Raw genomic sequence first — 15383 nt, 5'->3', positions numbered from 1 at the left:
TCATGATGGCCATTTTTATGAAGGATGCCTGTTGAAGACCATAAAAATTTGAACAAGGGAGTTAGCAAACAAACAGCTGGGGACAACAATTTCTTCTGAATTTTTGCTAATTGTAATTCATTTGTCATAGGTCCCATATATATATTTTTTCTTGTGTTATTTAGAAAGCAACAACCTGGCATTCTTGGGGTTTCATATGCAGATTCAACAGCTGCATTAGTGCACTCGAGATGGAATCAATGTCATATATTGTGTGACATAGACTGTTTAGTCTTCTTGTTATGCCATATTGATTATACAATATACTGGTTCAAACCTGGTTTCAGACAATTTCTTTTTTACATTAAAAAATGAAAGTGTACATAATAGAATTTGATTTTCTGTATATCATGGAGTATAACTCCCCTGTAATCAATTTTAGCCTGAGGCTTCCATATGTGGTGCACCTGTCGGCTTGACTGTTTAATGAAGTAACAAACATGTGGTACGAATGAGTTTGGCAACTAAGGTGGCTGAAAGAAATGAGTTGTCCATCATCTTTCTCATACGCGTCATATATGTCTGCTTAAAACCCTGTTATATATGATTCTTGAGTTTTGATGTCTGAAAAGTTGAATGCGCTATATGGAACCTATTTTTCTCTGCGATGCTTGAGAAAATCTTGGGCCTCACGAATCATAAATGGTGACTTCAGAAAGATTTAGTTTGCTTTGTCCTACTTGTATAAAGATTTACTTTGTTTTTAAGCTCCTGACTTTACAGGCATTGCATAAGCCTTCCATCCTATTTTTTCAAGATGATTCTGTAACTCTGATCCAAATTATGTGTTATGTAGGTTCATTCATAATTTATGGCATGATAAAACTGAAGACAATATTGATAACATAGAAATCTGTCTGATAACAATGCATCTAGCTGGTTTATGAAATTCATAGTCAATTTTTTTACTCAATTTTCACTTTGTTCTCATGCAACCATAATCATAATCAGTCAAACCTTCTTTCAATTATTTGAAAGCTTTACGAATTCTCATTCAGCAAGCAATTCTATTTGGACCTCTCAAATTATTTAAAAAGGTTAGTTACATTTCAAGCTTTACCATTTTGGTTATCTACCTTCCATCCATTTTATAACAAGCTATTCTTACGCTGAATAATCTGCTATTGCAGTCATTATCTTTTTCTTTGTTATAATACATATAATATAACAAAGGGGGCCCAAACCTGTTACAGGCTGCTGTAAGATTACAAAATCATCTTAAACCTTCTAACAAGAATAGATTGCTTACAATTTGCTACAATTTTTGACTTTTAGTCTTTAGATACAAATTAAAAAATTTTATTTTAAAATAATATATATAAAAGATGACTCTTATAACAATCCATTGTACGGTATGATTGTTATTTCTATTTTGATTCTAAATTGCAATTTTCTCTTTAAAAGAGTTTGTGCACCTGCATAAATAATAATAATAATAATAATAATAATAATGTTACATCGGATATCCTAATGTTTGTTATTTAACAATAAAAATTTGGAACCACACGCTAACAACAGGGAAGTAAAAGGATGATGACGATTATAATGTTATAATGGCCTGCTATAAGTCTACATGTTGGTCATAGAGCCAATATTTCGCTATCTGTATTACATATAAACTCTAGGGTATCCTTTCCTTATCAAGCCATCTTCCCCTTAGCCGACTTCCTCTCCATCCTTTCATCTGCGACAATTGGTATCAGAGACAGCAAAGGCTATGTATTATAACCTGCTGTTATTTCTATTTTTATTCTAAATAAAACAATTTTTTGTACAATTTTCTCTCTAAAAGGGTTTGCGCACCAGGAAAAACAAACGCTGTAACGGCTGTTATAACACTCGTATTTTAATATAAAAAATTGAAATCACCCTTTTGTAATCGGGCAAATAACGGCTCAGATTACCGATATAACAGTCGGCGGCAATGGAGGCCGTTATATTGGAATAACGCCGTTATCGGAACCTTAGCCCCTACCCAATCTCCTCTCCCTCTCTCCCGATGTTCTCCCCTTCCCCCTCGGCCGCCGTCCGGTCCCTCTCCGGCCTCCTCCGTCTCGCCGCCGGCGCCGGCGCCCTCCGGCTTGCCCAGCGAGCCCACGCCCGCGCCTTCCCCATTGGCCTCCACCGCCACCCCGTCCTCTCGTCCGCTCTCATCTCCGCCTACTCCCGCCTCGGCTTCCCCTCCCTCTCTCGCCTCGTCTTCGACTCCGCCGCGGCCACCGGCGCCCCGTCCAACATCTTCCTCAGGAACGCCCTCCTCGCCGCCTACTCCCGCGCCGGCCTCTTCATCGAGCCCCTCACCATCTTCCGCCGCATGCGCACTCACCAATCTCCTGATCATTTCACCCTCGCCATCCTGGCCAAGGCCTCCGCCGAGCTTGTCGACTCCGGCACCGGCAGAGGCATCCATTCCCTCGTTATCTGGCTCGGGTTCGGCTCCGACACCGTGATAGCTGAATCAAGCTGTGGATTTTATAAATTCAATGCCAGTTGCACCCTCTTCTAGTGTTTGGGGAGCTCTTTTTGGTGCTTCTGTGATTCATAAAAACCAGGAAATGCAAGATCTGGCTTCCAGGTTCCTTCTTCAGTCAGAACCAGAGAATCCATCAAATTATGTATCTCTATCAAATTTGCATGCCCCTTCTGGAAGATGGGATTGATGAATGGCGTGAAACATGCTACTGTGCTACTAGAATTGTTAGAATTATGTAGTTTTATACATTATTTTTAATTTTAGCAAATTATTTCTGATTTTGATTTGGAAGTATATGATTGAAATATTTATCAGATAGCAGCATATAGAACTAATAATAGGACCAAGCGAAGCCTATTAGCATATTCTTAAGGTAAATGGCTCAGATCGAGGCCCAGCTTGTGGATTAGAAACTTTTTAATTTGGTCCAGATAAGGATTCAATGGGGAGGTTGAGCTCGGGTAATTTCATTCTTAATAATCAAAAATAATAAATCTAATGCAACTGGTTGAGATGGCCGAGTTGGCCTAAGGCGCCAGATTAAGGTTCTGGTCCGAAAGGGCGTGGGTTCAAATACCACTCTCAACATAACGTTTATTAATCATTTTTCATCGAAGCAAATTACTGATCTCCTCCTATTCATTTTGACAAAAAACAATTTGCTAAAATCGTTTTTGAATCCTACTCTCAATATATATTGTTTTAATGTTTTTCGTAAAACAAATTACTAAAAAACACCATCGTCCATTTTATCTAAGTAAACAAATATTTGTCACATATTTAGAATATACATATATTATTATTATTAAGAATATATATATATGTACATATGTATTGACACATATACTTACATATATACATACTCTCAACATAACGCTTTTTAGTCATTTTTCACCGAAGCAAATAACTAAAAAAATTTCTCCTCCCATCCATTTTGAGAAAAAACAATTTGCTAAAATCATTTTTGAATCCTACTCTCAATATATATTGTTTTAATCTTTTTGGTAAAACTAATTACTAAAAAACACCGTCGTCCATTTTATCTAAGTAAACAAATATTTGTCACATATTTAGAATATACATATATTATTATTATTAAGAATATATATATGTATATATGTATTGACACACATACTTACATATATACATACTCTCAACATAACGCTTTTTAATCATTTTTCACCGAAGCAAATAACTAAAAAAATTTCTCCTCCCATCCATTTTGACAAAAAACAATTTGCTAAAATCATTTTTGAATCCTACTCTCAATATATATTGTTTTAATCTTTTTGGTAAAACTAATTACTAAAAAACACCATCGTCCATTTTATCTAAGTAAACAAATATTTGTCACATATTTAGAATATACATATATTATTATTATTAAGAATATATATATGTATATATGTATTGACACACATACTTACATATATACATACTCTCAACATAATGTTTTTTAATCATTTTTCACCGAAGCAAATTACTAAAAAAATTTCTCCTCCCATCCATTTTGACAAAAAACAATTTGCTAAAATCATTTTTGAATCCTACTCTCAATATATATTGTTTTAATCTTTTTGGTAAAACAAATTACTAAAAAACACCATCGTCCATTTTATCTAAGTAAACAAATATTTGTCACATATTTAGAATATACATATATTATTATTATTAAGAATATATATATGTATATATGTATTGACACACATACTTACATATATACATACTCTCAACATAATGCTTTTTAATCATTTTTCACCGAAGCAAATAACTAAAAAAATTTCTCCTCCCATCCATTTTGACAAAAAACAATTTGCTAAAAACATTTTTGAATCCTACTCTCAATATATATTGTTTTAATCTTTTTGGTAAAACTAATTACTAAAAAACACCGTCGTCCATTTTATCTAAGTAAACAAATATTTGTCACATATTTAGAATATACATATATTATTATTATTAAGAATATATATATATGTATATATGTATTGACACACATACTTACATATATATATATATATATATACATACTCTCAACATGACGTTTTTTAATCATTTTTCACCGAAGCAAATTACTAAAAAAATTTCTCCTCCCATCCATTTTGACAAAAAACAATTTGCTAAAATCATTTTTGAATCCTACTCTCAATATATATTGTTTTAATCTTTTTGGTAAAACAAATTACTAAAAAACACCATCATCCATTTTATCTAAGTAAACAAATATTTGTCACATATTTAGAATATACATATATTATTATTATTAAGAATATATATATGTATAGACACACATACTTACATATATACATACTTGCATGTATAAATATACATAAATATATACATAATTATGTATGTATAGTATTTGGTAAACATGTATGGGGCATTTTAAATGTGTATATTATCCATCTTGTATTTAGATCCAAGGTTAAACTTATCCAAAAAGTTCTAATTGTGCATCCTTATGTGCAAGAATAGTCCAATCTTTGTCTTTTAAAAATCAATAATTAAGAAAAGTCAAATATTTTTTGTGCAATATTATCCATCTTGTATTTAGATCCAAGGTTAAACTTATCCAAGAAGTTCTAATGTGTCGGCCGTTATGAGAAAGAAAAATCTATTTTTTTTTCTTTACAAATCCATAATTAAGTGGTTTTTTATGCAAAATTTACTTTCACCTTTTTAGTATTTTCGTTGCAAAGTTTCATAAGAGCAATAGAACATGTGTAGGAGTCCAACTATCGTCATTCATAAGTTGGATCGTGTTAAAGCATATGACAGTCTGATTCACAGATTTATATTAAAAATATTTTTTATACTATAGGGGGCCACAAAGGGGTTAGTTTCAGAATGAGCCAGCCTTTTTTTTTGACCCAAATTAGACTTGAGTGATACATGAGCTAAGACGAGTCAGGATTGGATTAGAAATTATAAAATCTAGAACTGACCTAGTTTTCAAATGAAGTTCAATTTTTGACCCCAATCCGATTAAGAATTTGTAGTCTACTCAGGTTGCATTCTGGTCATGGATAGATCCGGCCAATTTGTGGTCATAATCTTGTAGCAGCTCAACAATCTGCTTGTTATTAATTATCAGAAAAACACAAAGGGAAAAAAAGAAAAAGATAAAACAAAAAAACTTGTTCAGCAAATAATGAAAGATGGATTTATGTTGTACTTATCATTGATCAAGCCCACCTAGGATGGTTATTATTTTCATTTTTTGTCCAATCGGAAGGTTTTGTGTTTATTTTTATTTTTTATTTTTTGGATAGAGGGAAAGCTTGCTGTTGCTTTTATTCCCACAGACAAGATGGTATCAGATTTCTTTAAACTGTTTGCTCCATTAGTCGGATTTATCAAACAACATCCTCTATTTTTAGGTATTAATTTGGTTGCAAAGTTTCCATCTCGGCTCGAATTTGTATCGTACCATTTATCCCTGTTCATTAGTCTGTTGGAGTTAAGACATGGATCATTTTAAATCATAGTCAGGGGGTCAGATGAAGCAGTCTAATTGCCTCTAAATTGATTTACAAATTTATGAATTATATTTATTTACATATTGCAGCAGTTTAACATTCAGAGTATTTGGCAAAATAATAAATATCAAATTTTTGTACCCACCCTTGGTTCGACCCCATCTAGCATGGTTCTTCCTAAAATAAATTATAATTTTACTGGGATGCAATTTTTTTGTTTTTGTCCAGATTACCGTGATTTGGACTGCTTGGTTAGATGGACTTCAGCACTTGCTTTATTTGGAGCAAGAACAAAGTGTGGATAAACGGCGACACGGGTTGGACGGTCCACGTTGCGCGGAGGCACGGAGCCCGAGCCAGAGCGGCGAGCCTGAGCCCGCCCCATCCCCATCCCCATCCCCATCCCCGTCCCCGTCTCCGTCGGAGAGAAGAACAAGCAGCCAAGCTCGGTTCCGACGGATTGTCGTCGGAGAGAAGAATGAAGGAAAGAAAGAAAGAAAATAAGAAGGAGAAGAAAGGAGGAAAGAAATCAAGCATCTCGAGAAGTAACACATTCACTTGAATATAGAAAAATTTGGCAAAATCAAGCTCAGCAAAAGGCACATTTGTTCACACATCCTTGAAGAATGACCCTTATAGATATTAAAAGATGCTTTTCAAGTACAAAAATCATGAATCCACAAAATTTGCACATTGGTGATAACATAAACTTGCATGTTTGTGGGATATTGGTTGCACTTCAATTGAATACCCATAATTCTATTGTTGTTTTGAACATTCAACTGGGATAGAACTGGATCCCAACCACATCCTATGGAAGAACAAGAAGATGCAGATGAATGTGAGCCAAAATGAAGGTTATTAATATTTGACATTCCACCTTTTACCAAATTCATGATTGTACAATATTTGTACATACTGTCGAGTAGATAGAACTAATATGTTCATCAACCTAAAACATTGAATTTAAATAAGCAAACTAGAATAAAGATACTGCACCCTATTATCATTAGTAACAAATTGCAATATAAGCATGTTCATTATTAACATGAAACCATTTGGCAAAACCAATGTCAACCAAAGGCACATCTTCATACACATCGCTCAAGAATGACCTGAACAGATATTGGCAGAATTTCTCGAGCACAAGGACCACAATTTCACAAGATGCAAACATTGGAATAACATAACTTACAGGTTTGCAAGATATTGGTTGTGCCACAACAGGATCCCCTAGATTGAGATGTTGCTCTGAGGATTCGGTCGAGAAAGAACTAGATCCAACTACATCCTGTGGAACAACAGAAACATGCAGATGAGAGTGAGTAAAAAAATAAAAATAAAAATAAAGAGAACAAGTGAGCTAGAAAATTGAAGGATCTGAAATCTTTGACCTTCCATAGTTTGCCAAATATATGGAACTACGATTTGTACGAAACTGTGAAGTAGATAAAAGGTCAATCTCAGAAATCAGGTAGAGGAATTACCGTGCAAAAAAGAGGAAAGAGCACAATTCCATGCCATTATGGGCTCCATTAAACATACGCTCTCCGATCACCGTATTTCCTTTGAAATAGGCATGTTCTTCTTATGATGTTGCCATGTGAAGAAAAAGAGGTCCAATATTGAAATATACATAACTAGCAATTTCAACAATGAAATGGTTCAAAATCATCTAACACAAGTTACTAAACTTCAGATAAGCATCAAAATTGATCGGACATAAGGATTATCAAAATGATATTTTTGACACTAATTATGTTCGAGTGTTTTACCTGGAAACAACAAGGCACAAGATTGCTAAACAAATCTTCTTTTACATCATCTGCATCAATGGAGTACAAAGCATTTTTAAGCCCGCGAGAAGCAAGATATTCCTCTGTTTCTTTATGCAAAGTGTAACCCTTAAATACACTGACAGCAGGATCACATACCTATTGGGAAAAAAAATTGATTAAACTAACGAACCACCAAAGCAAGAATCACCTTCTTTGCAAGATAGGCAATAAAAAAAAGAGCAGCTCGGTGCATGAGGCTCCCGCCATCGCATGGTTTGGGGAGGGTAAGATATATGTAGCCCTACCCCCACATGTGGTGAGACTATTCCGTATTTCAAACCTATGACCTCTAGATCACAATGGAACAATCTTACCATTGTGTCAAAGCTCGCCTCTCCAGGCAAGATGGACAATAGCTGTTTAATAATTTATAAAAATTTAACTCAAACGATTGACAATAACCTTTTATAAATTTAATAACTTGAACATAATTTTGAAAGTCGGCATTTGAAAACCATTAGACCAAATTCCTAGAGTAGCAGTCTGAATCCTGAACATCAAGAAAATTTATCATGGAAATTTCTACAAGGTCATCCTACATCGTCAAGTGCTTGATTTAAAGTTTTTTCCTTTTTTTCCTTTCTTTGCTTTGCTTTTTGCTTTCTAGAAAACCTGCCGCTCAGAATGTTACTAGCCAGATCATAAACTGATCTCAAAACTTTCAGTAAAACTAGCTTTTACGATACACATGTGAAGGTGATTGACCAGTCTCGCTCCTCTTTTGTCCAATCTAGCTCTTCTTTCATCCCACATAGCACTAGCACGTAGCACTCCAAATTTGGAACATTTAGTTACCTAATATATTTTGTTAGACTCAATACATTGCAGCTTCCTAGTCCTCAAAGTTTGTAACCAAACAAAGCCATATATGTTGATTTTAAAACAGAGCAAAGATGACAATGAAGGGAAAAAAGCAGAACAAAGACTAGATAAAGCTTTCAAGAGGCATCTTGGATCCAAGGACATAATTGAAGATTTGGACAAAAACAACTGTTATCATAAAGAAATAGATAACGAAGCACACACATGAAAGAACATATGAATATACAGAATAGTATAAGATTAAAGATTCCATAAGGAAATATGATATCTTTAGAGCAAAGAGTCAAAACCATGAACATTTTCTTCTCGTCCTTCCTTTCCTTTATCGGCAAGTCACACTAATACAGTTGTCTTTAGCTTCATGAAGGGGAGGTTAGAAAACTGAATGATCTGATTCATGACTAAGGCGAGTTATTGTACATCTAGCTTTAAGAGAAAAACATGAATGAGTCTGCCCAAGTCTATCATGTCTCCAATTACTTGCCCTAGTTAAATGAAACTCCATGTCATGTTCTTAGTAAGTTGATCCAAGCAAATATTTCTTAGTTTTTTCAGAATGAGTTTGAACTCTTTGCATCAAGCATATATGTTTTTTTCCAAATATCATCTTCTTATAGTTTTCAAATAAATATCATCTTCTTGTAGTTTTCAAATGTTGATCATGCCTAATCCTATAATAAGCTCAGACCAATATAGTGGCGGTTGCAAAAAGTTAACATGAATAATGAGTGGAGCATATCAACTCTTGCAATGGCTGAAACTTAAAAGACCAGAAAGAACATATCTTTTAACAAAATATAAGGACAGTGACACTTGAACCCATCAAGGAATATAAAGACCAAAGAAAGGAAACCTTCACAGTGCTTTACACTACAAGAAACAGAAAATGAAAAAAAACAACAACAAAAAAAAGAAATAACAGCCCCATAAAGTTAATGGTATCAAAGATGCCTACCAAAGAGCTAACTTGAGCTTGACATTCACTTAAGGTTCAGTAAATGGAAATAATATTCCCCTTATGTACAATATAGAATGCATTAACATCCTCCATTGACAGCCAAGGATCTACTTCTGGCTGAAACAAACCAGTTATGCATAAAGCAAAGAAGAGCTAAACATAAGCTTATCAACAGAAATTTTAATTTATATCCACCAAATGCCAACATGCAAATGCCTCGACTATGTTGTAGACAGAGCAAAACAAAGAACCTCCAAGATGATTCATCTTTTGTGAAAAACATTGTCGACCAAACTTATCTCAGTTGGTAGCATCCCACTCGTCAAGGCAGACATCCCAAGTTTGACTCAGGATGATACTCCCACTGTATTTCTCAAGAAAATATTTTTTTGTGAGAATATCAATGAAGCATTTGTGCATCAAATGCAGTTCATCAAAGAGTTTCGATTTGTTATGTTGTTAAGATGAGGGAAATTGAGATTAAAATCATACGAAAGTGTAATTTGATCTAATCAAGGGGTGATAATTTGCAGCTATTTTGAATCTGCTGAAAAGGTATCAATGAAAATGGAATCTCAAAGGTAGTATTTTGTTCGATCAAAAATGGCATACTTTCCAGTAAAACATATTGAACTCCCTCCACTCATTCATCAGCATCCCAGAGAAACAAGTTATGACCTACTGGTCAATTATAAATACAGTATGACAGTACAAGATCAGTATACTATAAATCAAAACATTTGCTGAAAACTGACAAAATATTTACTAAAACATGATTTCTGGAAACATAAAGTTATAGTGGTATACTGGTATCTGTATAAGTATCCACTTTTTAATTCCTATCAACTACAATTTATAAAAACTTTTGTTATGGCCACAGCAGACACAAGAAACTCGGATAATAATTATAAAAACAACGCCTATTTTCTTATGCAGATGTCATGGTCAAAAATACTAGCTATAGAAGATTTGATGTTGAGAAGGGACCCAGACAAAGAGCCATCTTCAAAAACAAACTAAGTATAACCGGTTGAGATGGGCGAGTTGGTCTAAGGCGCTAGATTAAGGTTCTGGTCCGAAAGGGCGTGGGTTCAAATCCCACTCTCAACATAACTGTTTTTAATCATTTTTCACCGAAGCAAGTTACTAAAAGAATTTTTCCTCCCATCCACTTTGACAAAAAACAATTTGCTAAAATCATTTTTAAATCCTACCCTCAATATATATTGTTTTAATCTTTTTGGTAAAACTAGTTACTAAAAAACACCACGTCCATTTTATCTAAGTAAACAAATATTTGTCACATATTTAGAATATACATATATATTAATATTAAGAATATATATATATATATATGTATGTATGTATTGACACACATACTTACATATATATACATACTCTCAACATAACGTTTTTTAATCATTTTTCACCGAAGCAAATTACTTAAAAAATTTCTCCTCCCATCCATTTTGACAAAAAACAATTTGCTAAAATCATTTTTGAATCCTACTCTCAATATATATTGTTTTAATCATTATGGTAAAACTAATTACTAAAAAACACCGTCGTCCATTTTATCTAAGTAAACAAATATTTGTCACATATTTAGAATATACATATATTATTATTGTTACGGGGGAAATAAGCCGCCATGCCCCACGTGACCGGCACGCGCGCCCAGGAAGACTACGGCTGCTCTTTGATCCAGCGCTCCGACCCCGAGTCGGACGTCCTCGGCTCCGCAGCCCGACCCCGAGTCGGCTGCCCTTTGATCCAGCAATCCGACCCCGAGTCGGATATCCTCGGCTCCGCAGCCCGACCCCGAGTCGGCTGCCCCTTGATCCAGCGCTCCGACCCCGAGTCGGAGATCTCTTGATAACGACAGGCTATTCCCCAGAGGCACGCCGCGGCCTCCTGCTCCACTACTCCCTGCAACGGCTGTATCCGATGCTGCTCCACGATCTCCTGCATCAGCCGTACAAAGCGGAGCCCCACTATGCCCTGACGTGGCCGTACCCGGTGCTGCTCCACGATGCCCTGTAACGGCCATGTCAGTGGCCACACCATCGTGCCCCACGATAACGAACCCCCCTGAGAGACCCCCCAGCCAGGTATATATGCGGCTGGGGGGAGAAAGGGGGGGGTGAGCAATATCTCCCAGAGCACTCTCTTACTTGCGATTATCACCTCTCCTCCTCCTCCAATCTCCTCTGACTTGACCGTCGGAGGGCCATCACCACCCTGGTGGTGGTGCAAGGCTTGTTTGCAGGTTTCTTGGCGGAAGGTGGAGCGCAACCAACACCAACCAAGACAACTCAGACGGAACCCCGTTCACACTGCAGTGCCAATCGTTCTCGGTTTGGACCACCAGCAACAGTTGGCGCTAGAGGGAGGGACGAATCTTAGAACGATCGTAATGGCACGGCGAGGTGGTCGTGGAGCTTCCAATGCTTCCGGTCGCGGAGCCTCTCGCGCCTCCGGCCGAGAGGCTGCTGCGTCCCCAACGCACTCTCAGCAGCATTCCACCGCCCCTTCTCCCATTCAGACGGTCGAAGCTGCTCAGTTCGACCAGCTAGCCCAGCAGGTTCGCACCCTCGCGGAGGCAGTGCAGAATCTGCAGGGTGTGATCTCTCGGGTGCCGCAACGGGCTCAGGAGCCGCTGCCCCCCGAGCACTCACCTCTTCCTCACAACCCGCGCTCCTTCCTCTCCCATGGAGAGGAGCGCCGGCGCGAGGAGGATTCTCGAGTGCGGTCCATTCTGCCAGGACCTTCTCATCGGAGCTGTGCGGGGTACGAGAGGCGGACCCGGGCGCGTTCTCAGACACCCCAGTCCTCGAGGGGCCCGCACTCCAGTCGGTCCCCCTCGCGCCGCTCCTTCTCCCCCACCCACCGGTCGCGCTCCCTGGACCGGCGGGTGGACGATCTCCACAGACAACTCCAGGTCCTGAAGGGCCACTCCAAAGATCCCTTCGCTGACTTGGAGATCTCCTCCCAGCCGGCGCTTGCCTCGAGGATCCTGCGGACCCCGAACCCGCCGGGGTTCAAAATGCCGGCGATCGAACCCTACGACGGGGCGGCGGACCCGCGGGACCACGTGGAGAGTTTCAGGACTCTTATGCTCCTCCATGGAGCATCGGATCCGCTCCTCTGCAAGGCCTTCCCGGCGACCCTCCGTGGCCCGGCAAGGGCATGGTTCGCCGGCCTGGAGGCTAACTCCATCCAGTCCTTCGACCAGTTCACCCGCTTCTTCATCAGCCATTTCGCCGTCAGTAGCAGGCGGCGACTGGTCTCCGACTCCCTCTTTGATGTCCGGCAAAACGAGGGAGAAAGCCTGCGGGATTATCTCACCCGCTTCAACAAGGCTACACTGGAGGTCCGGAACCTGAGCCAGGAAGTGGCTCTCTCAGCCCTGAAGCGTGGCTTCCGGAAGGGCAGACTCACCTTCTCCCTGGACAAACGCCTGCCGCGGAGCTTTCCGGAGCTGTTATCTCGGGCAAACCAGTATGCAGACGCCGAGGAGGCAGCCTCCCACCGGAACAAGGAGGCCGCCGAGGCCCCTCTAAAGCCCGAGAAGAAAAGGCGAAAAGAGGCACCCCAGAGGAGGAGCCCGACGCCTCAACGCCGGCGCAGAAGCCCGTCACCAGCAAGGAACCACGGCGCCACACGCCCTCGTTCTCCGCACCGACGCTTCAACCGGTACACCCCACTCCTGGCCCCCCGGGCCCAGATCCTCATGGAGGTCAAGGGGCGGGAGGACCTCCCGGTCCCGAGGCAGATGAAGAAGATCCCTGGGAGGAGGCCTTCTCGGGCGTACTGTGAGTACCACCGAGACCACGGCCACGATACCGAAGACTGCTTCCAGCTTCGGGACGAGATCGAGGCTCTCATTCGCCGAGGGCGTCTCGGTCGATATGTAAACGACCGACGTCCCCCGGCAGACCCGCGTCCGGCCGACCCGGCCCCTCAGGAGCCTCGGAAGCAGAATCGACCCGTTGCGGGAGTGATCCACACCATCACTGGGGGCTGCTCTCGGCCCGTGAGGAACGCAGGGGGCTCGGCGGAAGCATCAGGAGTGGCCGTCGCGAAGAGGCAGCGGGTCGGAAATGTAATCGCTTTTTGTGATGAAGATGTAAAGGGGGTTCAGACTCCCCACGATGACGCCATGGTGATCTCTCTCACTATGGCGAACTATGATGTAAGGCGTGTTCTTGTGGATAGTGGAAGCTCAGCTGATATTTTGTATTACGAGGCCTTCCAAAAGATGAGCTTGTCCCAACAATTGTTGCACAAAACATCCACCCCCCTCATAGGATTCACTGGAGACGCTATCTCGGCCGAAGGTGTCATTGAGCTGCCTGTGACTGCGGGCGTTGCACCCGCAGAAGCCACGGTGCGACTCGGGTTCTTGGTCGTCCGTGTCCCCTCGGCCTACAACGCTATCCTCGGACGACCCGGACTGAACGCCCTTCGCGCGGTGGTTTCTACATACCATTTGCTCATGCGGTTCCCCACGGCGGCCGGGATTGGAGAGGTCCGAGGTGACCAACCAACCGCACGGCAGTGTCTCCTAGCAACTCTCAAAGGGAAGAAGCCCATGGAGGCCCTAAGCGTCGAGTCCCTTGACGCCAGAGACGAAGTGGCCTTGCGGCACGGGGAGCCGGCCGAGGGCGTAATCGAAGTTCCCCTCGAAGAAGGCCGCCCGGACCGCACGGTCCGGGTCGGTGCCAACCTCGACTTGGAAGCTCGGCTCCGGTTAGTGGAATTCCTCCGAGCCAATGCTGATGTGTTTGCCTGGTCGGCGGCCGATGTACCTGGGATCGACCCGGAGGTCATTTCTCACGCCCTCAACGTCGACCCGACCCACCGACCAGTAAAGCAAAAGAAGAGACACTGTGCCCCGGATCGGATCCGGGTGGTCGACCAGGAGGTAGACAAACTCTTGGAGGCAGGTTTCATAAGGGAAGTGAGCTACCCCGAGTGGCTGGCAAACGTCGTACTTGTCCGGAAGGCGAGCGGGAAGTGGAGGATGTGCGTCGACTACACCGACCTGAACAAGGCGTGCCCCAAGGATAGCTTTCCGCTTCCGCGAATAGACCAACTGGTCGACGCGACTTCCGGATATCAGCTGCTGTCTTTCATGGACGCCTTCTCCGGCTACAACCAAATAATGATGGCTCCACAGGACGAGGAGAAAACGGCCTTCATAACAGACAGGGGGCTGTACTGTTACAAGGTAATGCCCTTCGGTCTGAAGAACGCTGGCGCTACTTACCAGCGCCTCGTCAATAAAATCTTCAAGGAGCAGATCGGCCGGAACATGGAGGTGTACGTGGACGATATGCTGGTAAAGAGCCGCCATGCGGATCAGCACATTGCGGATCTGGAGGAGACCTTCGCCACCTTGCGGAAGTTTCGTATGAAGCTAAACCCAGCGAAGTGCGCCTTTGGTGCTTCGGCCGGGAGGTTCCTCGGCTTCATTGTCAACCAGCGGGGGATTGAGGCCAACCCGGACAAAATCAAGGCCATCCAAGATATGTCCCCTCCGACCAAAGTGAAGGAGGTTCAGGAGCCCGCTGGGAGGGTCGCCGCGCTCGGACGATTTGTGGCAAAATCGGCCGAACGCTGCCAACCGTTCTTCAAGGTGTTGAAGCGCCCGAAAGACTTCCTCTGGACGGCTGAATGTCAAGTGGCGTTCGACCAGCTCAAGGAGTACATGGCGTCTCCTCCCCTGCTGTCCAAGCCGCAAGAGGGGGAGATGCTCTACCTTTACCTGG

General features: G+C 41.2%; 1 protein-coding gene and 2 non-coding genes across 5 annotated transcripts in view; all 3 read left to right on the top strand.

Annotated features, from left to right (window-relative positions):
* The window catches only part of LOC120109136 (uncharacterized), a 106478-nt gene that overhangs the window by 33252 nt on the left and 57843 nt on the right, over positions 1 to 15383 (top strand). The window lies entirely within an intron of this gene.
* On the top strand, positions 3020 to 3100 carry TRNAL-AAG (transfer RNA leucine (anticodon AAG)). The gene has a single exon. It is a non-coding gene; the product is annotated as a tRNA-Leu (tRNA).
* On the top strand, positions 10639 to 10719 carry TRNAL-AAG (transfer RNA leucine (anticodon AAG)). The gene has a single exon. It is a non-coding gene; the product is annotated as a tRNA-Leu (tRNA).

Source organism: Phoenix dactylifera, chromosome 3 (assembly GCF_051530095.1).
Source record: "Phoenix dactylifera cultivar Ajwa chromosome 3, Ajwa_hap1_PhDact_Kaust_v1.1, whole genome shotgun sequence".
In the NCBI taxonomy this organism is placed as follows: domain Eukaryota; kingdom Viridiplantae; phylum Streptophyta; class Magnoliopsida; order Arecales; family Arecaceae; genus Phoenix; species Phoenix dactylifera.
Note: the sequence above shows the minus strand (reverse complement) of the source record. Positions and strands in the feature narration are given on the sequence as shown.